The following is a 13,978-nucleotide window of genomic DNA, read 5'->3' on the forward strand; positions in this document are numbered from 1 at the left end:
CCCCTATGTAACATACATAATTTTTAACATTAAAAAATTGATTTGTTCACTTAATAAACATAAATGATAGGTTCTAGGAAGAAATCACTATGAAACTGTTAACAAAACACAGTAAAATTTCAAAACATATAATGAAAAACAAATTTAAATTCCAAAGAATTTTAATACACATTTTTCTATATTAATTTATTATTTTAATTTAGTGTGATCCTTGCACTTGATGCTTGCTGCACAGAGTAAATCATTTACAGCACTAAATCCACATTCAGCTAAAAATGAAGATGAAAACGGTAGCAATAGTTTTCTTGCACATTTGGTTGAATTTGGGTATTTAATTTCTGTTTCCTCACAAAGCCATGCCATCGCTCCTTTGATATTAAATAAAGCTTTAACTGACTCATCCTTTTGCAATTCTGTGAGTTCTTCTTGATACTGCATATTTGATATATCAGACAAATCCACTAACATTGGCTGCATCATCCATGTTGGGAAATCAATTTGTTTTAAATCAGAAAATCTTTCTTTTAAATCAGCCGATAGATTATTCAAATGATTGACAATAACAAGTAAAGCGGTATCAGTTACTTCACATTTTTGGAGCCAATGAAACTGTTTAAAGTTTTTGTTGTTAATATGTTTCTGACATAACTCAATATTGGTAATGAAACCAAACATCTTTGCTTTTGCATCGACAAGAGTTTTATTTGTTCCTTGAAGTTGCTTATTTAATATATTTAGTTTTTCAAAGATATCGGCTAAATAACTCACAAATGCTTTACCATCTATTGTTAACAGATACTTCATTTCAGGTTTGTCGCTTAAAAAATCACTAAGAGTATCAAACAGTTCCATCAATCTTTTCAAACAGTTTCCTTTAGATAGCCATCTTACTTCAGTATGAAGTAAAAGTCTCACATGGTCTTCATTTTGTTCTTCACAAAATAGCTTGAAAAGACGCTCACATTTGGCACTAGCTTTAATAGCATTAACACACTTTATTACTGTCAGTAATACTTCATTCAGAACAGGCGAGATGTTTTTAGCTACCAAGTTTTCCCTATGAATAACACAATGCACAAAAATCATTTCTGGATTTGCATCTTTCATCAATTTTAAGCAGCCATTTTTCTTGCCCATCATATTGGGAGCACCACCTGCAGCACAAGATGTTCTATTTTTCATTGGTATATCATTGACATCTAAGTAGTTTTTTAGCTTATTATATATATCTTTGGAGGTAGTGGTGCTTTCTAATCTTTTACAGAACAACATTTCTTCAGCAAAATGTCCTTTATCAATATATCTTACATAAGTTATCAATACTGCCTCACTGTCTCTCAAAGTTGATTCGTCCATTTGCAAGGAGAATTTTCTTGTTTTCAGCTTTTCAATAAGTTGTTTTTCAATATCCTCACTCATTTTGTCTATTCTTCTGCTAACAGTATTGTCACTGAGTGGCATAGCTTTTACATCTTTGTCATCTTTTTCAAGAACTGTTTTAAGAAATGCTGATATTGACGGTTTTATTAAATTCTCTCCTAGGCCTGACCTGTGGTGGCGCAGTGGATAAAGTGTCAACCTGGAAATGCTGAGGTCGCCGGTTCAAAACCCTGGGCTTGCCTGGTCAAGGCACATATGGGAGTTGATGCTTCCAGCTCCTCCCCCCTTCTCTCTCTCTGTCTCTCCTCTCTCTCTGTCTCTCCCTCTCCTCTCTAAAATGAATAAAAAAAAAATTCTCTCCTATAGTGTGATTTTCTCCAGTTTTAGTGATGAGTAAAGAAATTTGATAACTAGCCTCAAGAACACGATTATTAGTTGAGTATGAGCAGTAAATAGAGACTTTAGTGTTGTTCTTTTTTCAAAATTTTTCTTTAAAGTTTTAAAGTAACTCAAATCTGAATTAATATGAGCACTATGTTTCACCTTCAAATGCGCCTCAAGACGACCTCGTTTCATTGATTCGTTGGTCAAACATCGCTGGCATAAAAGAGAAAAAGGAATCTGCTCATTGTGAAAAGCGGGTATGAACCCAAATTTTAAATATTCCTCCGAATATTGACGAGTTTTTTTCTTGCTTGCACCACTCATTTTACTATGGGATATAATAAAAATAAGATCAATTAAAAACTAATATTAAAATATGTGTTAAAATATATTCAATGTGACATAGAGTAAATGTATTCTAAAAATTCATATTTATTTAAATGTATATAACACATTTACTACACTACCACCGCAGATCAAAAGGTATCTATATTTTTTCCACTTGACAAAATTTTCTGGAAAGTTATGCTTCTAAAATTAAAATTGTCGTGCATGCACTATTATAGCCCCAATAATATTTATAAAATATTAGTGCTTTCTAGCCCTGATGCAAGAAGTACTTAATAAAGAGTTTAATATTGATAAAAATAAAATCAAATACTTACCAATTATATCTATACAATATATGTGTATATTTATTAAATCAATGAGCTTTTACATCAGTTTTGACTGACACTTATTTCAAATTAACACCAACTGAATGATGTGAAACACTACAGAAGTTGCGATGGGCCAATTAAGTGAGAATAACTGCATTGTTTAGCGAGTTTTTAAAACGTCTGGGGTTCTCCGCTGCAGACGGCATGCTCCGCAGTGAACCCAGGACGAAGTTTACTTGACGACGCCAATCACCCAGTTGATATTTTGGTCTCGTCAAACGAAATTATACTTAATAATTATTTACCACAATTATTTAAGAATTGCATTTTTTGTTAAATTTGGCACCGATACCTAGCATTGCATTTAAATGGCCCGGGGTGAAAGAGTTAAAGTCGTGTCGAGTCCATTTTCAAATTGCCCCCCTTAACTATTGAATTGCCCCCCTGTGGGGCGTGGGTCCCACGTTGGGAAACACCAGTCTAAGGGATCCTCCAGCGGTTCAGGCAAGACAGGGTAAATTCTAGATGATGGTACAGTGGACCATACCGGGGAATTGGTCTTCTCCTTTTCCTTCCTACTGCCTTTCCCTGTCCTCTGGTTACTTGCAGTAACACATACTGCCCTTTTCTCTCTCTTGCCATTCTTTATGTACTTTCTGATATACCCTGGCTTCTCTGTGGCAATATCAACCCACACATCTATATACAAATATTGGTCTGGATGGGGCACCTGGTAGATAATAGCTCGGACAGCAAACACAATAGGAAGATCAAAAGTTCCCTCAGTGGGCCACCCTACGTTGAAGGTGGGCCATTCTAACTGACTCAAGGTCCAGAGGGTCTCTTGGTCCGGAGGTGACCCTCTGTACCCCTGGGCTCTTTTCTGAAAATCAGAAAAGTTGTTTAGCAGGCACTCAAGTGGAGAACCGAGTACAGACTCTTGTTGTCCCATTCTTCTGTATCCCGCTTTGTCTGCTTCTAAACCTTCAAGAATTAACAAAACAATTATCAAAATACCCCAACCAATAAGCAAAAAGGCTAGAGACTGTCTCACACTCAATTCAGGCATTCGCACACAGACAAAACGCAGCGCAGCGTGGCACAGAAATTCCTAATGTGACCGGTCACTTCTAATGTTAACTCCTAGAGTTAACAATTCCTTTCAGAAAACGGCGTCCCGTTCTCAAAGCCCTGGGTAGATTACCAGCGGCATCCCACCTACTACCTCAGGTTTATATGCTCCGGAGCTCAAAAACAAAACCAGATGAGGATCCTCGAAGAGTACTTACTCAGCTTGAGCTGTCCCTCCGGTCTCCGAGCAAAAACTCCACCAAGGGAAATCCCGGGTGAGCCCCCAGAGATGTAATATCCACTGGGTACAAGAACAAACGTCGGAGACTTTCAGGAGTATAGATGTAACTTTATTGGCCAGTTTTACCTGTGCAGGGACAAATTCCCGAGGTGTCCGGAGACACTGTGCTCACAAGGAGCTGCAGATGGGAATCGCACCTAGTGCTCACAGCTAAATCTTTTTATAAGCTAAGCAAGCAAGTACAGACTCTTGTTGTACTTACTGCCACAGAAGCAGATGTGGCGGTAATCTATTTGCTAAGGGGCTGCACATAGCATAGCAGCAGGGACTGGGGTCTAGCTCATTGGCGAATTCCAAACATAAGGGTCTTTCAACCAATAGAATGCAAACGTTTGTCTTTTTTTTTTTTTCTTAGCCTCACAGGGTCCCTATCTGTCTCTGCTTCTTGAATGACCTTGGGCATGTTATTCCTAACAAAACAGGAGCAGGACCTGCCTGTAACCCTTAAGTTCCCAGTTCCATTAGTGCCCTGCCTATTTTCTGATCTTCTCTTGGTCCTTACACAAGCTAGGATTAAAGATAATGACCCATCAGTTTTTGGCTCTGTTGTTTCTTTACTGACTGTCTGAATCCAATGTGAACTTGCATGGGTCAGGCTGCTGTGATAGTGGCCCTGGCTATTGCCTTTACACCTCAGATAAGTGACTTTGTATCAGAGACTTTCTTGTTTGTATATTGGATTAAAGGTTTTGATTTCTACACTATGAAGTGGGGCAGACCGAAAGCTTGCTCTCTCTCGGTTCCTGCTATCACCATTGCAGGGGCCTCCCTGATCCCTTGCCCTTCATGGGAAAAGCTGGTTTTCTGTTTTTCCCTTGTTTTTTCTTGTGGTTAGCCTGTCTTGGAGAGACACCAATAAACATAATGGCCTACCATCCTCCGACTCTGCCATTTCTTTACTGTCTGCCCAAATCCAATGGGAACCTGCATGTGAATGGCCACGATGGTGGCTCCTGGCCTTACATTCATTGATTGCCTTCTCATATGTGTCTTGACAGGTGGGGGGGGGCATGCTACAGCAGAGCTAGTGAGGGACTCCTTGCTCAGGCCAGCAACTTTGAGCTTTAAGTCAGCAATCTTGAGAATTCAAACCTGGGTCCTCTGTGTCAGTTTGATGTTCTATCCACTGCACCACCGCCTGGTCAGGCTAGCAATTGTACTTCTGAGTATATACCCAGAAGAACTGAAGTCAGTGTCTCGAAGAGATATTTTATGCTCACTTTGTTAAAGATGGTGCTGCCCACGTGGAGGCCGTCACCCAGGTGATATTAATGTGTATTGGGGGTGGGCTGTGGGCAGGCAGAATCCTTGTTGCCTGGGGCTTGGTTTTGGGATTAAGCCTTTCCCACCCTTTTTGATGTGGGGTGGTACAATCCCATCATGCCTCAGATAAGTGACTTTGTATTAGAGCAGGGGTCCCCAAACTTTTTACACAGGGGGTCAGTTCACTGTCCCTCAGACCGTTGGAAGGCCGGACTACAAAAAAAACTATGAACAAATCCCTATGCACACTGCACATATCTTATTTTAAAGTAAAAAAACAAAACGGGAAGAAATACAATATTTAAAATAACAAACAAGTAAATTTAAATCAACAAACTGACCAGTATTTCAATGGGAACTATGCTCCTCCACTGACCACCTATGAAAGAGGTGCCCTTTCCAGAAGTGCGGCGGGGGCCAGATAAATGGCCTCAGGGGGCCGCATGTGGCCTGTGGGCCATAGTTTGGGGACCCCTGTATTAGAGACTTCTCTATTTTGTATATCGGATTAAAGGTTATGACTCTACACTATAAAGTGGGGGCAGAACAGGAGCTTGGGCTCTTGGTTCCTGAGATTAGTATTAGAGAGCAGAGAGGAGAGCAGAGAGAGGCCACGTGGAGGAGGCCAGGAGAAGCAGCCAAGATGGCGGAGTGTTGAGTGAGAAGCCAGTAAGTCAGTAGCTTTGTGAGCACTGAATGAGTGGGTTTTGGAGCCCAGTGTGTGTTTTTACTTGCCCGCCGGGTACAAGCTAGGATTAAAGATGATGGCCTATCAGTTTTTGGCTCCATTGTTTCTTTACCGACTGTCTGAATCCAATGCGAACCTGCATGGGCCAGGCTGCTGTGATGGTGGCTGTGGCCACTGGCTTTACACTCATGTTCACAGCAACATTATCCACAATAGCTAAACTGTGGAAGGATAAATAAAATGTGGGTATATATATACAACAGAATATTGTTCAGCCTTAAAAAGGAAGGACATTCTGCAACACATTACAAAGTGGATGAACCTTGAGTATTTACATTAAGTGAGATAAACCAGTCACAAAAAGACAAATATTGTATGATTCCACTTTTATGAGGTACTTAGTCAAAACATAAATAGGAGAGGTATAATGGTTTGCTAGGGGCTGGAGGCACAGGATAATGTGGAGTTATTGTCCAGTGAAACTGTTTAAATACTTTCAGTTTTATACCATAAAAAGAGTTATGAGGATGGATAGTGGTGGTTTTGTTCACAATAACGTGAATATATTTGATACCATCGAACTGTGCACTTAACAATGGCTAAGGTGGTAAATTTTATCTGTATTTTGCCACAGACAGCAGATACACACACACACACACACACACACACACACACACACACAGAATAAAAGAAAACAAAAGCCATAATAACCACAAAACAGTGTCACAGCCTGTTCAGTGGGAGCAGCTGGCTAACCCAAGAAATATCCAAAGGTTTCCGTGTAGTTGAGTGGGTCAGAGGAGAGGGCTCAAGACACCCCACTCCACGGAGAGCATACTGTGAGGATCCTTGAGAGCTTCACAGGCCCCAGAGCATGGGCCTAGGGAATACCCCTCCCCTCAGACTCGTCCACCCCACAGTTGGCAAGAGCCTGACAAGAAAAATATTCTAAGATGTTCTAAATTAAAATTACAGGGGCTGGTGGGTGAGAGATAGAACAGCTTGTTAATAGCTGTTGACCAGCTCTGACAACAGTCTTTCACATTCATCTGTTGGGAATTTAAGAGTAATTTCCATGAGGCTGTGTCTATGATTATACAAAAGAGAGAGTAGCCAAGTACCTTAGAATCCCAGGAGCCACACTTCTTCTTCACTCAGGAGCTTTGCCCACGGTGTGGTGGACTCCCTGCAGACTCTGCCGCCTCTGTCCCAGAACTAGCCCTGCTTCCCTTTGTCTACAGCTAATGTAAATTCCTTCAGAACGCCTCACACTTTTCTCCCACTACTTGTATAAAAATGCTTGCAAAACTTGTACAGGTCGGATATCTCTTTTGTACCTAGCCTAAGGTGACTAATTTTTCTACAATGAAAAGGAGGACAAAAATAAATGGAAGAAAACAATATCGTAAATAAAAGAAACATTTTATTCATTGCAACAATACAGTATAATATGATTAATGAATAAAATTTGTAATATTTTATATTATAATTATGCTTACATGCCTATTGATTTTTAATAATAATTATAAGAAAAAAGTACTTATTTAGATACAAATATGTCACATCACACTCAATGGATCAACTCTGCATGGATCAAATACGGACATTTGCAGATTAGTCTTACAATATCAAAAAGGAGGACACGTAGGAGGACACTTTTTGAGGGAGGATGGAATTTACAAAAGGACAGTCCTCCCTAAGGGAGGACGATTGGTCACCTTAACCTAGCCACGCTGCTGGGTGTTTAGACTCCATGCCCAGGGTCGGTATTCTTATTTTGCTAGCAATTGCCTAACACTTTCTTCTAAAAAGACTTTCAACCCTGGGAGTTAAATTTTGTCTTTGGTACACTCACTGCAGCCAAGCAGGGCGTAAGGGCAGGGTAGGGGCACAGCTTCAACTAAGGTCTGGCCCGCTCTAGGACCTGCTTCGTAGCCCCAGCACACCAACTGAACTGCTCCTGCGGCCCGCCCCCGGGGACAAACCGGAGGAAGGAGCCCGTCCCTCCCCGGGTTCTACTGTCTCTTCCGCCGCTGCCGCGCGGAGCCACACCTCCTCCACCCAGACGGCCGAGCCTGGGTGGCTCCCGTCAGTTTGCAGGGCGGTGGCGGAGCTTGGAGGCTGCTGGAAGAATCTGAGTTTCTAATCTCCTCGGCAGGTAATGCAGGTGGGAGGGAGTGGGGGTCGCCTGCGGCTTTTATAAAACCTTCCAGCTGGAGCTGAAGAATGGTGCCAGCGTGAGCCCAGCGCTGCTACGCGCGGCTGGGCCTCAGACTGGAGCGGCTGTCGGGCCGTGGCGCCGGCCACCCTGGTCCTGCCGGCCAGGGATCAAGCTGTGCTCCCCCAGAGTCGTGCTTTCTAAAGTAAACAAAAGATAACCTATTTTAGCAATTAAATCTATATTTCATTTACAAAATGTTTGTGGTTTCGGTTCTTATGTAGATCTAACTGGGCCGCTGCGTCCCTGTACGGCCTAGGTAGTCGGGGCAGTTGGGTTTGAGCTAGTGGTTATATGGAAGTTATCTCCAATTTACGGTATGGATTAGGCCCGGGAAATCTGAGGGCATGCCAGGAGGTTGGGGCGCTACTACTTTGGTAATTAGAAGTGCGCAAGACACTAACGGCTCCTGGCCACAGTTTTCTCTTTGGAAACTGGAAAATACTACGTATTTTATAGACGTTTTTGTGAGCATTCTATGAATTAAGTGCACACTAATAAAAACAAAGACTAAGCTCCCACCAATAGCAGTGTTTATATATATAGATATTTCGAATGACTGATACCCTGAAATGTTCCACAAAAGAATTAAGGTAGTTTACAATAAAACCACATAAAATAGTAACAAATAAATATAAAATAAATATGACTAGATATTGGGGACAGAGGCAATGCAAGAACAGAAGATATTTGGGCTGGGGAACTAAAGTGTTATCAGTACTATCCAATATAACTTTCCATGATAATGGAAATGTTTCATATTTAATTTACTTACATTTAAATATCACATCTCTCTAGTAGCTACCTTATGGGACAGTGCAGGTCTATACTGATTTCTAGTTGAGTCTCAAATTTGTTTCTAGTAACTTCATTCCTCAAATATTAATGGCCTTGAAGGAAGCATAGCCTTCCTGATAATACCTGTTAGGACAATTTTCTATGGGTTTCATGTCATCAATAATAATGACAGTTTTATTTCTTCCTTCCCAATTTGGGTGCCTTTTTGGGGTTTGGGGGAGACAGGCACATCAGGCTGCTCCTGTATGTGCCCTGACCTGGGAATTGAAAGCATAACCTTGTGTTCTTGGATGACACTCCAACCAACCAAGTTATCCAGCCTGGGCTTAATTTTTATTGATTTTTAGAGAGAAAGAGAGAAGAAGGGAGAGAGAGGGGTGGGGGAAGGGAAGTATTTGTTATTCCACTAAGTTGTGCATTTTTTGTTTGCTTTCCGTGTGTGCCCTGACCTGGGATTGAATTCACAACCCTGTTTCCAGACCAGGCTGGATGTCTTTTAGTTCTTCCTCTTATCTGATTGGTGTGCCTAGGACTTCTAGTACTGTGTTGTATAACAGTGGTGAAAGTGGACACCCCTGAGTGGAGATAGTGAGACAGACTCCTGCATGTGCCCCGATCTGGATCCACCGGGCAACACCCCATGGGCATCAAACCAATTTCAGCCACTGGCTGTGGGAGGGGGAGAGGGAGAAACCGGAGTGGGAGGGGAAGAGCAGATGGTTGCTTCTCTTGGGTGCCCTGATCAGGGATCAAACCTGAGATGTCCATACACCTAGCCAAGGCTCTATGCACTGTGTCACTGTTCATCAGTGATATTGGCCTATCTTTTTTTTGTTTTTGTTTTTCTTATAGTGTCTTTACCTGGTGGTTTTGGAATTAGGACAATTCTTGCCTTGGAAAATTTTCCTCCTCTTGAATTTTTTGGAATAGTTTGAGAAGGATAGGTGTTCTTTGAATGTTTGGTAAAATTCACCTGTGAAGCAATTCAGTCCAGGACATGTTTGTTTGTTTTTAAATTACTGCTTCAATTTCATTGGTTGTAATCTGTGTGTTCAGGCTTTCTGATACTTCCAGGTTCAGGTTTGGAAGATTGTATATGTCTAGGAATTTCTCCATTTTGGCCTGGTTGTCCAATTTTTGGCATAATATTTTCTTATAATCCTTTGTATGTATATCTGTGATGTCAGTTGTCACTTCTCTTTTATTTCTAATTTTATTAATTTGGGTCCTCTTTATTTCTTTTTTTTTTTAATTAATTTTAATTTATTGTGTTAACATGGATTCACGTGTCCCACTGAATACAACACCCTCCCCCCTCTTTATTTCTTGATGAGTCTAGTTAAAGATTTGTCAATCGTATTTATCTTTTCAAAGAACCAGCTCTTGGTTTCATTGATCTTTTGTATTTTTTTTTTAAGTTTCTATGTTAATTATTTCCACTCTGGTCTTTATTATTTCCACTCTGATCTTTATTATTTTCTTCCTTTTACTTCCTATTTCTTGGCTTTGTTAGTTCTTTTTCTAGTTCTTTGAGGTGTAGGATTAGATTGTTTGAGTTTTTCTTGAGGAATGCCTGTAATGCTACGAACTTCCTTCTCAAGATTGCTTGTGCTGTGCCCCATAAATTTTGGGTTGTTGTATGCTTATTTTCATTTGTTTCAAGGAAAATTTAGATTTCTCCTTGAGCTCATTGTTAACCCATTCATTGTTTAATAACATGGCTGTTTAGCTTCCAAGTGTTTGAATGTTCTTCAGTTTTATTTTGTTTATGTAGTTGATGTCTAGTTTCTTACTATTATGGTCAGAGAAGATGCTTGATATGATTTCAATCTTCTTAAATTTATTGAGACTTGTTTTGAGCCCTAACATTTGATCTATCTTAGAAAATGTACTATGTGCACTTGAAAAGAATGTATATTCTGCTGCTTTGGGTTGAAATGCTCTGAAGATAAATCCAGCTGATCTAGTATGTCATTTAAGGCTGCTGTTTCTTTGTTCATTTTCTGTCTGGAGGATCTATCCATTGAGTTCAGTGGGGTGTTAAAATTGCCTACTGATTGCATTGCTGTTGATCTTTTCCCTTATGTCCTTCAAAATATGCTTTATTTTATTTTATTTTTTATTTATTTTTTGTATTTTTCTGAAGCTGGAAATGGGGAGAGACAGACAGACTCCCGCATGTGCCCGACCGGGATCCATCCGGCACGCCCACCAGGGGCGATGCTCTGCCCACCAGGGGGTGATGCTCTGCCCCTCCGGGGCGTCGCTCTGCGGCGACCAGAGCCACTCTAGCACCTGGGGCAGAGGCCAAGGAGCCATCCCCAGCGCCCGGGCCATCTTTGCTCCAATGGAGCCTTGACTGCGGGAGGGGAAGAGAGAGACAGAGAGGAAGGAGGGTGGGGGTGGAGAAGCAAATGGGTGCTTCTCCTATGTGCCCTGGCCGGGAATCGAACCCTGGTCCCCCGCACGCCAGGCCGACGCTCTACCGCTGAGCCAACCGGCCAGGGCCAAAATATGCTTTATATATATTTAGGTGCTCCTATATTAGTTGCATAAATATTTACAATAGTTAAATCTCCCTGATGGATGTTCTCTTTATCATATGTATGTAATGACTGTCTTTGTGTCTCTTACTACAGCTTTTGTTTTAAAGACTTATTTTGTCAGATATAAGTATTTCTGCCTGACCAAGCAGTGGCGCAATGGATAGAGCATTGGACTGGGATGCCGAGGACCCAGGTTCGAGACCCCAAGGTTGCCAGCTTGAGCGCGGGCTCATCTGGTTTGAGCAAAAAACTTGGACCCAAAATTGCTGGCTCAAGCAAGGGTTTACTCAGTCTGCTGAGGGCCCGTGTTCAAGGCACATATGAGAAAGCAATCAATGAACAACTAAGGTGTTGCAGTGTGCAACGAAAAACTAATGATTGATGCTTCTCATCTCTCCATTCCTGTCTGTCTGTCCCTGTCTCTGACTCTCTCTGTAAAAAAAAAAGGGATTGCGATCCCAGCTTTTTTTCATTTCCACTTGCATGGAATATATTTTTTATCCATTCACTTTTATCTGTGTATCTGTGTCTGAGATGGGTCTATTGTAGACGGCATTTATATGGGTCATTTTTTTTTTTTTTTAAACAGAGACAGAGTGAGTCAGAGAGGGATAGATAGGGACAGACAGACAGGAACGGAGAGAGATGAGAAGCATCGATTATCATTGTTGCGACACCTTAGTTGTTCATTCATTGCTTTCTCATATGTGCCTTGACCATGGGCCTTCAGCCGACTGAGTCAGTAACCCCTTGCCCGAGCCAGCGACCTTGGGTCCAAGCTGGTGAGCTTTTGCTCAAACCAGATGAGCCCGCGCTCAAGCTGGAGACCTCGGGGTCTTGAACCTGGGTCTTCTGCATCCCAGTCCAATGCTCTATCCACTGTGCAACCGCCCGGTCAGGCTATATGGGTCATTTTTTTATATTCATTCAGCTACTCAGGCTCTTTTGATAGGTGCATTTATTTCATTTACATTTATGGTTATTATTGATATTTACTTATTTATTGCCATTTTATTCTTTAAACCTACAATCCCTCTTTCTCTCAATTTCTATATTACTTTCCTTTTTTTATAGCCCAACCTTTAACATTTCTTGCTGTACTGGTTTGGTGGTAGTGAATTCTATGAGTCTTTTTTTTTTTTTTTTTTTTTTTTTTTTTACTCTGGGAAGCTCTTTATTTTTTCCTTCAATTTTAAATGATAGCTTTGCTTGATAGAGTTGGCTCACTACTGTTATAAACTCCTCATATTTGTACATTTTGTTATCTGACTTGTCCACTTTGTTGTAAGCTCCAGGGGAGACATAAAAATGGAAGCAAAGCATCACAACGATCTGATAAGAAAGCTTATCCATTTTATCACTCTGCTTTTTAGAGTTCGTCTTCTAGTAAGTTTTCTTTTTTCAGATTTTCAGGAAACATTAAAAGTTTCCAGATTTTGACTAGGAAGAGCCTGTGTGCTGGCAAGATTTTGACCTGCTATCAAGTAGGAAGAAGAAATGGAAAGAGAAAAGGGAAAGAAATTACTGAAAACATTATTTTTTAATGTACAGCCCAGATAATTACCCAAGTGTTCTGTAAAGCCAGTAGCCATGGCCACCATCACTGCCACCTGGCCCTGTGGGTCAACTAAGTTTGCAAATATGATGGATATGTTTGCTCACTTATAGTTTGCATTGGGTGTGGGGACAGGCTGTAAGCAGGCAGGGTCCTTATAGCCTAAGGCTTAGTTGTTGTTTTTTTTTATAATAATTTTATTTTTTTAATGGGGTGACATCAATAAATCAGGATACATATATTCAAAGATAACAAGTCCAGGTTATCTTGTCGTTCAATTATGTTGCATATCCATCACCCAAAGCCAGATTGTCCTCTATCACCTTCTATCTTGTGTTTTTTTTTTGTGCCCCTCCCCCTCCCCCTTTCCCTTTCCCTCTCCCATTCCCCCCTTCCCCCCCCCCCAACCACCACACTCTTATCAATGTCTCTTAGTTTCACTTTTATGTCTCACCTACGTATGGAATAATGCAGTTCCTGGTTTTTTCTGATTTACTTATTTCGTTTCGTATCATCTTATCAAGATTCCACCATTTTGCTGTAAATGTTCTGATGTCATCATTTCTTATGGCTGAGTAGTATTCCATAGTGTATATGTGCCACATCTTCTTTATCCAGTCATCTATTGACGGGCTTTTTGGTTGTTTCCATGTCCTGGCCACTGTGAACAATGCTGCAATAAACATGGGGCTGCATGTGTCTTTACGTATCAATGTTTCTGAGTTTTTGGGGTATATACCCAGTAGAGGGATTGCTGGGTCATAAGGTAATTCTATTTTCAGTTTTTTGAGGAACCACCATACTTTCTTCCATAATGGTTGTACTACTTTACATTCCCACCAACAGTGTATGAGGGTTCCTTTTGCTCCACAGCCTCTCCAACATTTGCTATTACCTGTCTTGCTAATAATAGCTAATCTAACAGGTGTGAGGTGGTATCTCATTGCCGTTTTGATTTGCATTTCTCTAATAGCTAAAGAAGATGAGCATCTTTTCATATATCTGTTGGCCATTTGTATTTCTTCCTGGGAGAAGTGTCTGTTCAAGTCCTCTTCCCATTTTTTTATTGGATTGTTTGTTTGCTGTTGAGTTTTATGAGTTCTTTGTATATTTTG

At 40.8% G+C, this 13,978-nt stretch overlaps 1 protein-coding gene across 1 annotated transcript in view; it reads left to right on the plus strand.

Annotated features, from left to right (window-relative positions):
* The first annotated feature begins 7,747 nt into the window (after positions 1-7,747).
* Positions 7,748-13,978, plus strand: part of BLVRA (biliverdin reductase A) — a 91,839-nt gene continuing 85,608 nt past the window's right edge. The window contains exon 1 of the mRNA XM_066276537.1: positions 7,748-7,904. The gene's annotated coding sequence lies outside the window, so the exon portion shown is untranslated. The remainder of the gene's footprint in view (positions 7,905-13,978) is intronic.

Source organism: Saccopteryx bilineata, chromosome 4, assembly GCF_036850765.1.
Source record: "Saccopteryx bilineata isolate mSacBil1 chromosome 4, mSacBil1_pri_phased_curated, whole genome shotgun sequence".
In the NCBI taxonomy this organism is placed as follows: domain Eukaryota; kingdom Metazoa; phylum Chordata; class Mammalia; order Chiroptera; family Emballonuridae; genus Saccopteryx; species Saccopteryx bilineata.